The sequence below is a fragment of the Saccopteryx leptura genome, chromosome 3, assembly GCF_036850995.1.
Source record: "Saccopteryx leptura isolate mSacLep1 chromosome 3, mSacLep1_pri_phased_curated, whole genome shotgun sequence".
NCBI lineage: Eukaryota > Metazoa > Chordata > Mammalia > Chiroptera > Emballonuridae > Saccopteryx > Saccopteryx leptura.
Genome location: NC_089505.1, coordinates 127,165,068 through 127,175,260, shown reverse-complemented (window position 1 = coordinate 127,175,260; position 10,193 = coordinate 127,165,068). Strand labels below are relative to the sequence as shown.

The 10,193-nt window shown below is 43.8% G+C and overlaps 1 pseudogene; it reads right to left on the bottom strand.

The window, feature by feature from the left end:
* Positions 1 to 8,862: 8,862 nt before the first annotated feature.
* On the bottom strand, positions 8,863 to 9,935 carry LOC136398316 (transcription factor A, mitochondrial pseudogene; annotated as a pseudogene).
* Between the last annotated feature and the right edge of the window lie 258 nt (positions 9,936 to 10,193).

Genomic DNA, 10,193 nt, shown 5'->3' with positions numbered 1-10,193 from the left:
GAAATAGTGTAAAATGAGATAATAAATCCTGATTTTATGTGTACCACTTTAAAATAATGCAAACTCTCTTATTTAAAAAAATTAATCAGGACACACAATTTCAAAGCAGGTTATCCAAGTTAAATTGTGAACGGTGTTTACATTCTTGCCGCACGGTGGCGCCACTTTCGCGGGTAAACAGAAACCCGTGCCCGGTTCTGTCAGGATTGTGTGAACCAGGCTGTGGTTTGCACGCAGCAGAATGTCATCGATTATTGTGGTGGCTTTTATTTAGATATTGTGTTTTATAATAATGTTATCTAAACATTCCATTAGCGGTGGTGCTACTGAAAATGCTGAAAAGCACTGGAAGGGAGGTTAGACACAATAAAACCCCATGATATGTTCTGTTGTTTAACTAGCAGAGAGCATGCCATAAAATATTAGGATACTACTGAGGATGTGGAAAACAAAAGTAGGCTACAAAGGCTGTAGATTGATGTCTTTCTGGAATGCGTTTCCCTAAGAAGTATCCTTAAGAGAAAATGAGCACTGAATGATGGATGCTTTGGATTCCTGTCGGAGTGGAAATCATTTGTTGATCTTGCCTAATCAGGCACACACTGGAAGATTCCTGATGATCAGACTAAGGCTTAGCTGCTGTTTCTTTCAGCAATTAGGCCAATGGACTATGGATGGAACCAATCTAGATTCAAATCTCCTACAGTAGTGTGATCTTGGGTGAGTCATTAACTCTCTGTGTCCTATTTCCTCATCTGTACAATGGGCACCTGGCAGCACCCAGCCCATAGGGTTGCTGTGTGAGAGCTAAATGGAAACACTCTAGTAGCGGACAGAGGAAGTGCTCATTAAATCTCAGCCATTCTTCTCCTCAGCATCGCATTATCGAACCCCCAGGAGGTGAAGAGTTTCCATCACCAAAAGAAATCTTTTCCCTTCATTTGCCTTCATATCTGATGCATAACTGACTGTGCTCATCCTGGAAAACCTCTATGTTACTCAGTTCTTTGTCAATCTTGTTTTGAAATCTATGGGAAAACATTTGGGGTTTCCTGAATAGCCTTATGGATCAAGGCTGGCAAGATGCTGGTGGAGTCTTCAGAGACCTGTCCCTCTGTTCCTCTGAACTTGTGTGACACCTCCTCGTATTGCTGGAGCCATCACAAGGACCTGCTGCCCAAGACACGGCACCCTGTGAGCCAGGCCCCGAGTTCTCCCGCTCCCCCTCCATCTGATCTCAGAGAGCTGAGCTGTGTTAGAGACTTCCTTACTCCTGCTCTGGTGGACCCTTTGGCCTCTTTTGGGCTGAGGAAAAGAACAACAAGGGCTAGAAAGGGGTTATAGGGACACTTCTCTCTCTCCTTGGAGTAGCATTTGGGTGGTAAGATTTGGCGGAGCAATTTTGAGGGCTGGGGGTGAGGTTGCTTCTGATGGGGAGACTCTGGGATCACTAAAGCGGCTGAGCAGCTGCGCAGAGGGAGAGCAGCGGAGCGACTCCACAGCGCCCCCTCTGCCAGGGTCCAGACCTGTCCGCCTGCTCCGCGTCGGCCTCCTGTCCTGAAAGGTCTTAGTTACCAAACTTCTTTTTTTTTAAGATTTTATTTATTGAATTTACAGAGAGAAGACAGGAGATTGGGGACTGAGAAGTATCAACTCATAGTTACTTCACTTTAGTTGTTCATTGCTTGCTTGTCATATGTGCCTTGACCGGGCAAGCCCAGGGTCTTGAACCAGTGACCTCAGTGTTCCAAGGTCAATGTTCCATCCATTGCACCACCACAGGCCAGGTCATTTTTAAAACAATAAATTAATTCACTTCTCCATTAAACACACACACACACACACACACACACACACACGTTTGGGAGTATAAACAAAGGAGGGGCCTCAGGGAAGGTTGCTGGGGTGAGAAACAGGACAGGAGATAGAAGCTTCCCACTGGTCTAGGATACATTTGTACTGGCTTGGATAATGCTCTGAAAAGGGTCCTGGAGACCTGGACAATTGTCTTTAAACCAGGCACTAATTTGCTGTGTGACCTTGAGCAAGTCACTTCTTTCAGCCTCAGTGTGGATAGTGAGGGAGTCTGACAGCATGATGTCTGGATCTGGATGAGGGTTCCCTCTCCCTGCTGATATTACATCCCCTCTGCCATGCGCAGTCCCTGGGAGACACCCAGGCTCTGTCTTTCTGGAATTCCTTACACAACACCCAGCACAAACTAGCTACTTGGTACATTTTGTGTTCGACGAGTAAAATACAAAAAGAGCTGTCACTTCTGGAACAGCTACCATGTGCCAAGTGCTGTACCAGGGACCTTTGTGAATGTTATGTATAATTTCAACAATACTTTGAGGCAGGGATTTTTTTTTTTTAATTCCTGATGCAGAAAACAAGTTGATTACACCTCTTGGTTAATAGCCTATTACTGTCATCGGTCTGTGCAATGCTTTTTTTCTGGCTTTGTTTCCCCCCCTCACCACTAATCTTCACTCCTCTTCATCTCCTCTCATAGGCATCCATTCTAATGCGTTTGATATAGGTCCATAAGTATGCATGTATCCTTGTAGACTGTTCTCTTGTTTAGTGTGTGCTTGTGTTTTCTATTTATGTCTGTGGTGTTGTGATTATGGGTTCTGTCTCTTCTGTTTTTACCCAACACATTTTGATGACTCATCCATATTGCTGCATATACAGTGGTACCATGAGATATGAATTTAATTCGTCTGTAACCGAGTTCATAAGACAGTCAACTCGTATATCAAACTGCTGATACTGGACCCGTGCGCCAATGCGCCAACTAGCAGCAGCTTCCCAAATCATGACTTGTATCTCGGAATTTCCCTCGGATCTCGAACAAAAATACAGGGCGAGTTGCAGCTCGTATCTTAAAAAAGTATGTTGGTCTGTTCATATCTCAAGGTACCACTGTACATCTAGTCCTTGCCTCTTGCCTCTGCTTGCTGTCAGAATTCCATAGTTACATCCACCACCATGTACTTATCCATTCCTCTGGTGGTGAAAACCTTCAGTACCTCTGCCGTCTGCTACCACAGACACCACTGAGATGCACATCCTCCTACAAGACCCCGTGCACACCTATAAGAGAAATTCTCTGGGATATAATCCCAAAGCAGATTGTTGGGTCACAGGGTACATGCAAGATAAAGAGTATAGTCCCAATTTCAGAGCTGAACAATAATGCTTAGGTTACACACACAGAAACTGGGGATCCAGAATTTATTTCCAGAATTTTTGCCTCCAGATCCTGGGCTAGTTCCAAGGTGACTCTACAAATTACTCCATCTAGTCCAAACAGCTCAACAAGAAGTTTTTCTGTTATGTGCATTTCAATAATGAACTCAGATAGCTGACTGGGTTGTCTAGACATCTTGGCATTTGCTATTTTAAGGGCATACTCGGCTCTGGCCGGTTGGCTCAGTGGTAGAACATCGGCCTGGCGTGCAGGAGTCCCGGGTTCGATTCCCGGCCAGGGCACACAGGAGAAGTGCCCATCTGCTTCTCCACCCCTCCCCCTCTCCTTCCTCTCTGTCTCTCTCTTCCCCTCCTGCAGCCAAGGCTCCATTGGAGCAAAAGTTTGCCCTGGCACTGGGGATGGCTCTGTGGCTTCTGCCTCAGGTGCTAGAATGGCTCTGGTTGTGGCAGAGCGATGCCCCAGAGGGGCAGAGCATTGCCCCCTGGTGGGCATGCTGGGTGGATCCTGGTCGGGCGTATGTGGGAGTCTGTCTGACTGCCTCCCCGTTTCCAACTTCAGAAAAATACCAAAAAAAAAAAAAAAGGCATACTTGCCATGCTGGGAACATCACCCTGAGACGGCAACTCGAGGAACTATTGCTTCTTTGAATTATCGACAGTCTCTCACATATTATAACAAAAAGCAGTTGAAAGCATGTCCCCTGCCTGGCCAGTGGCACAGTGGATAGAGTGTTGCTCTGGAGCGCTGAGGTCACCGGCTCAAGTCCCCATCAGGTCACATATGAGAAGCAACCAATGAGTGCACAATTAAGTGGAACAACAAGTTGATCCTTCTCTCTCTCTTTCTCTCTCTCTCCCTTCTTTTCTCTCAAAATAATTTTAAAAATTATGTCCCACATTTATCATTTTCTCTTAACAATTCTATAAGGTAGGAACATTCTTCATTTCTGTTTCACAGGAAGGAAACTGAGGTCTGGTGTCATTTAGCTGTGAAGTGGCAGAAATGAGACCCAATCCCAGCCTCTGAGCCCAAGCCTAGTGTGCTTTACACCACCCTGGAGCTGGTAGCTGAGGAAAAGAAGCCTGCCCACCACAGCTGGGCCCTTGGATGAGACCACAAGAGCTCAGAACTTTGAGCCAGTTGTTTGAAAATCCTGTCTGCAGATGTTTGGCATTCAGCAGGGCCAGCTCCAGCCAGGAGAGACCCCAGCAGATGCACAGAAGGGACAGGGACACAGCACCAGGGAAAGCCTCTCACAGGGGTGACTGCAGAGCTGCCGGGTTCCACATTGTGTCGACTAGTGGCAGCAAGGTGCCACAACCCGTACCAACGATGGGACAGCCTGGCTTCCCCCTCCTGGGCCTCTCCCAGACAGTAAGACACGTCAGTGATGGCAAAAGAGAAAGAAGCACCCTCTGCTTTTGAAGCTTTTCCTGACTGATAGCTCTAGTTTATTCCATTCCATTCAGCTTGCAAAGTCATGCCCTTTGAAACAAAATGTAGTTCCACTAGACAAACATCTGTCTACTTTGGGCCAGGCAGGGTGCTCGGCACCGAGGTTGTAAGTGATTTAAGTTCATGATCAACAAGGTGCTGAGCAAGGAACTTGACCCCTCTGAGTCAGCGGTGATGCCACAGTACCCTGCACAGGGTGGGAGCAGGGCGAGCACAGGCTCAGCCCAGAGCAGACACTTGGAGAGGTATTGGTGGTATTACTCAGTGTGATAAATGAGGAAAGTGGTAAGTATGAAATGTCAGGGAGTCCTGGAGAGGAAGCAGTGAATGGCCTCTGGAGAGAACGGTGGAGGCTGCAGTAGGCCCTACTCAGTAGAGAGATGGTATTTAGCTGGGCTTAGAGGATACTGAGCTGTGGGGTAAGTTCAATGGGGAAGAGGCACAAGACAACAGAGGGGAGAACATGTGTGAAATCCTGGTCTTCCTGCCCTCCGAGAAGTGCTTTTACCACCTGCTACCTTGCTCCCTCTGCAGCCTGTACGAACCCCTTGGGGCATTGCCAACCATGGTTGCACTCACCTGCTTCCAGGCCTGTCTTTCCTCTGAACTCTGAGCTCCAGAGGCCTGGAACTATGTGGTCAGCCCTTAGCACAGGTAGTGCACAAGGTCAGTCCTCATTAGAGATTTGTTGGGTGAATGAAAAACACCGAGGCATAAAAAAGCATGGACTCCACGTGTGGTGGCAAAGAGCTCTGCACAGCGGCGTGTTGAGCAAATGTTGGGAACGGCAGGGATCAAAGTGGGGAGTTAGCAACAGCTGGGCTGTCAAGGGCCGTGTATAGTAGCTGGTTGGGGATTTCTCTGGATGGCTCAGACTAGGGTGGGAACAGTAAAACATATAAAACAGTCATTGGATGGATTGATGGGGTTAGTGGAAGAAGTCAGGGGTGGCACTCTGAGGCACTGTGAACTGGCTTCTTGCTCCTGGGTAATTTGCCATGTCTGCCAGAATGCCACAAATATTCATTCAAAAGGGACTCCAACATTCTGCTCTGGTTGACTGGTTCCCATTCTGACTCCTTGGCACTGAAGGTACTTGTATATTCAGGGTTCTCCAGAGAAACAGAACCAACAGGATGTGTGTGTGTGTGTGTGTGTGTGTGTGTGTGTGTGTGTGTGTGTGTGTGCAGGAGTGGGAGGGGCAGGGAGAGGAAGAGGGTTAAGGGAGGGAGAGAGAGAGAAAGAACTGGCTCATGCGATTATGGAGGTATAAGCCCAAACTCTGCAGGATAGGCCAGCAGGTTGGAGACTCAGGCAAGAGTTGTAGTTTAAGTCCAAAAGGTGTCTGCTGGTAAAATTCCTTCCTGCCCAAAGGAGCTCAGTCTTTGTTCTCTTAAGGTATTCAACTTATTAGATGAATGAAGCCTTGCACTGTGGAGGGCAATCTGCTCTACTCAAAGTCCACCAATTTAAATGTTGATCTCATCCAAAAACACCCTCACAGAAACATCAACATAACGTTAGACCAAATATCTGGGCATCACGGCCCAGACTTGAGCCATTAAGTTAACCATCAGGGTACTATAAGAAGTCATTCACATTCCTGACTCTCTCTCTCTCTCTTTCTCTCTCTCTTCCCCAGTTATTTTCACATTCCAACAGGGTCACTTAGGGGGAAATTTCCGGGTCATCTCCAGCCCTGTTTTGCCCACATAAACCACGCCACCCTAGCTATTGTTTTCCTCTTATCCCAGTAGCCAGGACATTTTGTAAGAAAGCATTTTCCATTGTTCTATCTTTAAGTTCACTGACTTTTTCTTCTGACTCCTCAAATCTGCCTTTGAATCTTTCTAGTGAATTTTTCATTTCAGTTATTGTACTTTTCAGCTCCAGAATTTCCTTTTTATTTCTGTTTAGGATGTTCTCTTTCTTTATTGATATTTTAATTTCACACATAATTTTCATTTTGTTTTTATTCAGTGAGAAGAGGGGAGGCAGAGAGACAGACTCGTGTGCACCCTGACTGGATCCACCCAGCAAGCTCACTGGCAGGCAATGCTCTGCCCATCTGGGGCATTGCTCCATTGCTCAGCAAATGAGCTTTTAGCACCTCTGGCAGAGGCCATGGAGCCATCCTCATCACCTGGGGCCAACTCGCTCCAATCAAGCCTTGGCTGCAGTAGGGGAAGAGAGAGAGAGAGAGAGAGAGAGAAGCGAGAGGTGGGTGGGTGGAGAAGCAGATGGGCCCTTCTCCTGTGTGCCCTGACTGGGAATCGAACCCAGGATCTCCACACACCAGGCTAATGCTTTACCACAGAGCCAACTGGTCAGGGCCTCACACATAATTTTTTTTTTAACTTTCTTCACATTTTTCTTTAGTTCTTTGAGCATCTCTAAGATAGTTGTTCTAAAGTCTTTGTTTAGTGTATCTGCCATTAGGTCTTTTTCAGGAACAAGTTCTGTTGATTTATTTTTTCCTTTGAATAAGACATATTTTCCTGTTTCTTTGTATGCCTTGTGTTTTTGTTGATGTTGTTGTTAAACTCTGGACATTTGAATCTAATAATTTGGTCACTCTGGATCAGATTTCCCCCCTTCCTCAGGGTTTGCTATTCTTTGCTATTGTTTTGTTTACTTTGTTGTTGGAGTCTGTCATTGTGCTGAAGAGGCATAAATTAAAGGTCTTCTCAGGTCTTTTCGGAGCCTTTCCCTGGGCATGTTTAATCACATTCTAATTTTCTCTGTATATGCAGGGGTTTTTTTTCACATTAGATGTATTGTTTTTATTATACTGCAACATAATTTGAAATATAATTCTTGTTAACACTGTGGGGCAACAATTTGTTTAACTTCTTTAGTGATTTGACCTCTTTCCTCTTAAGACCATAGTGACAAAGGTTCTAAACCAAGAACCTTTGAAATAGTTTTTAAAAATGATCCCAGCATATTAATATGTTTAAATAGTTGTCATATACACTCGACTATAGACCATGGGTAGTCACACTCTTTGTGTAAAGGGTCAGATAGCAAATATTTTAGGCTTTGCAGGCTACATAGTCTCTGTAGCAACTACTGAACACTGTCATTTGTTTGCACAAAAGTAGCCATAAATAATAAATAAATAAATGAGTATAGGTGTGTTTTAATAAGACTTTATATATGGACACTGAGATTCATATTAATTTTCATGTATCTTGAAATATTCTTTCTTTGAAAATCATTTTAAGTTGTAAACACAATTGTTAGCTCACTGGCCATCCACAGCAGGCAGTGCACTAAATTTGGCCCACAGGCCAAAGTTGTCTGTCCCTTATACAGACTTTTATATGTTATATAAAATATTTTTAAATTAAAAGTTCCAAGTCTAAAGACTTTGGAGAATTTTGGTTTTTTAGATCTCTCATTTTAAAACTTACCAGAAAAATCCTCTACTTTCTGGATCAATATACTTATACGAGAGAGAAAAAATAATTCAGAATACAAATCCCTACTTAAAAAGGAAAAGACAGAAAGAAGCTGAAAAACAAATGTCTCACTTTAAAATACGTAATTAAGAGATACAAAATTTTTATTCTATGCAACATAAAAACAGTACGCATAGTTTTGGTACATAATTTCTTAGTTTTTACTTTAGGGAAAAAAAGACAGTGAGGAAAAGGTCCATAAATCTCTCCATCGCTTACATAAAAAAGTTACTACTGAAACCAGCAATCCCTTGCATGCACCACCATCAACTCTATTATATGAACTACATATAGGAATTGGAATTTACCTGCATGAATTTTGGGTGCTCTTTTACAAATGCAGTTATATCACAGAACACTATGGCTCTACAATATGAGACATTTTGAATAGGAAAATTCTGCCTCTATTATATAGAGGAACAAGAACACTCTTTCCACAGTCATTAGAAATTGTCACAGTCTGATTTACCTTTATGGAGGGTAAAGGGACTACTGCTACATTTCATGGATTATTTTGACCCTCGGTAGTTCCAAAACACAACATAAATCACACCTGAACTTTTATCTGGTTGGATTTTCCAAAACAAGATACTATGACAAAATGTATTGAACTAGCAGAAGTCCCTGGGCTAAAGAAAAAGGAATTAAGTCTAGACTGTTTACCAACTTTGTTCTTTCCGATCTTACAACAGCTTCAGGTATTGAATTCTAGTTGGTTTCTTGTGTTTATCCATTATAAACATAGCTGAATCTTCTCTTTAACACTTCTCGGGGCCGCATTTTGTGATGGAGAAGATCACTTTGCCCAACTTCATCTATTTGTTCTTCAGAAGATTTCATTTTATTATAAAAACAAATTTTATTATTTTGTTTTTGAGGACTAGAGAGATTTTTTCAGTTTTCATTAACAGTCTTAAGCTTTAACTGTGATGAACCATTCTTAGCTTCCTGGAAGATTCAAATGTAAAAATGTTATAAGCTCAGTGAGGTCTTTTTGCTTTTTTAAGCATTGTTAACTCTCTCTTTTTTAATCAAACAATATGTACAACATAACTTTTTAAATTATAGCTTTCTTTATTAAACGTTTTGGTATGATTTCTTTTTCCAAAGACATCATCTGACTTGGAGTTAGCTGTTCTTGAATTCTGTTTATCTCTCCTCTGTATGCCTGCCAGTCTGCCTTGTAAATATCTTCATGTATTCTTTCTTTCTTGTGGGAGAGACAGAGAGAGGGACAGACAGACAGGAACGGAGAGAGATGAGAAGCATCAATCATTAGTTTTTTGTTGCAACACCTTAGTTGTTCATTGATTGCTTTCTCATATGTGCCTTGACCGTGGGGCTACAGCAGACTGAGTGACCCCTTGCTCAAGCCAGCGACCTTGGGCTCAAGATGGTGAGCTTTTTTGCTCAAACCAGATGAGCCCGCGCTCAAACTGGCGACCTCAAGGTCTTGAACCTGGGTCCTCCGCATCCCAGTCCGATGCTCTATCCACTGCGCCACCGCCTGGTCAGGCTATCTTCATGTATTTTTTTCTTTGATCAGGAATTTCTCTCCACAACTCAGCGGTTTTTCTAAATTAGTTCTGAATTTTTCACATCAGAGTTTTGAGCTTTAAATATGGGTATCTGTTCTTTAAAAAGTCAAATGTATGAAGTCACAGGCTTCTTTGAATAACAATTTAAGGTGGGTGAAAACTATCTCGGTACATGCGCGAGACTGAAGGGAAAACCCAGTTGTCTCCCACAGCCTGTGCAGATATCCGCCCCAACTCTTCCAGGGCACTCAGCACATCCCACACACGTCAAAGAAGCTCCGCTGCACCTGCTAACAAGGCAGTGACTGGGTCCCAAACTCATAGAGCCCCCGTGGCACAACAGAACAACCCCAACAACTATAACTTGTAATGCCAGTGGAAGAGGCCAGGCAGGTCCACATTGGATTTGGGCAGACGGTAGAGAAACAGCGGAGCCGGAAAGCGTTGGGCCATTCTATTTAATAGAGTCTCACAACAGTGGACAAGCACACTGGCAGGGGAAACTGCCTATCAGGCAAA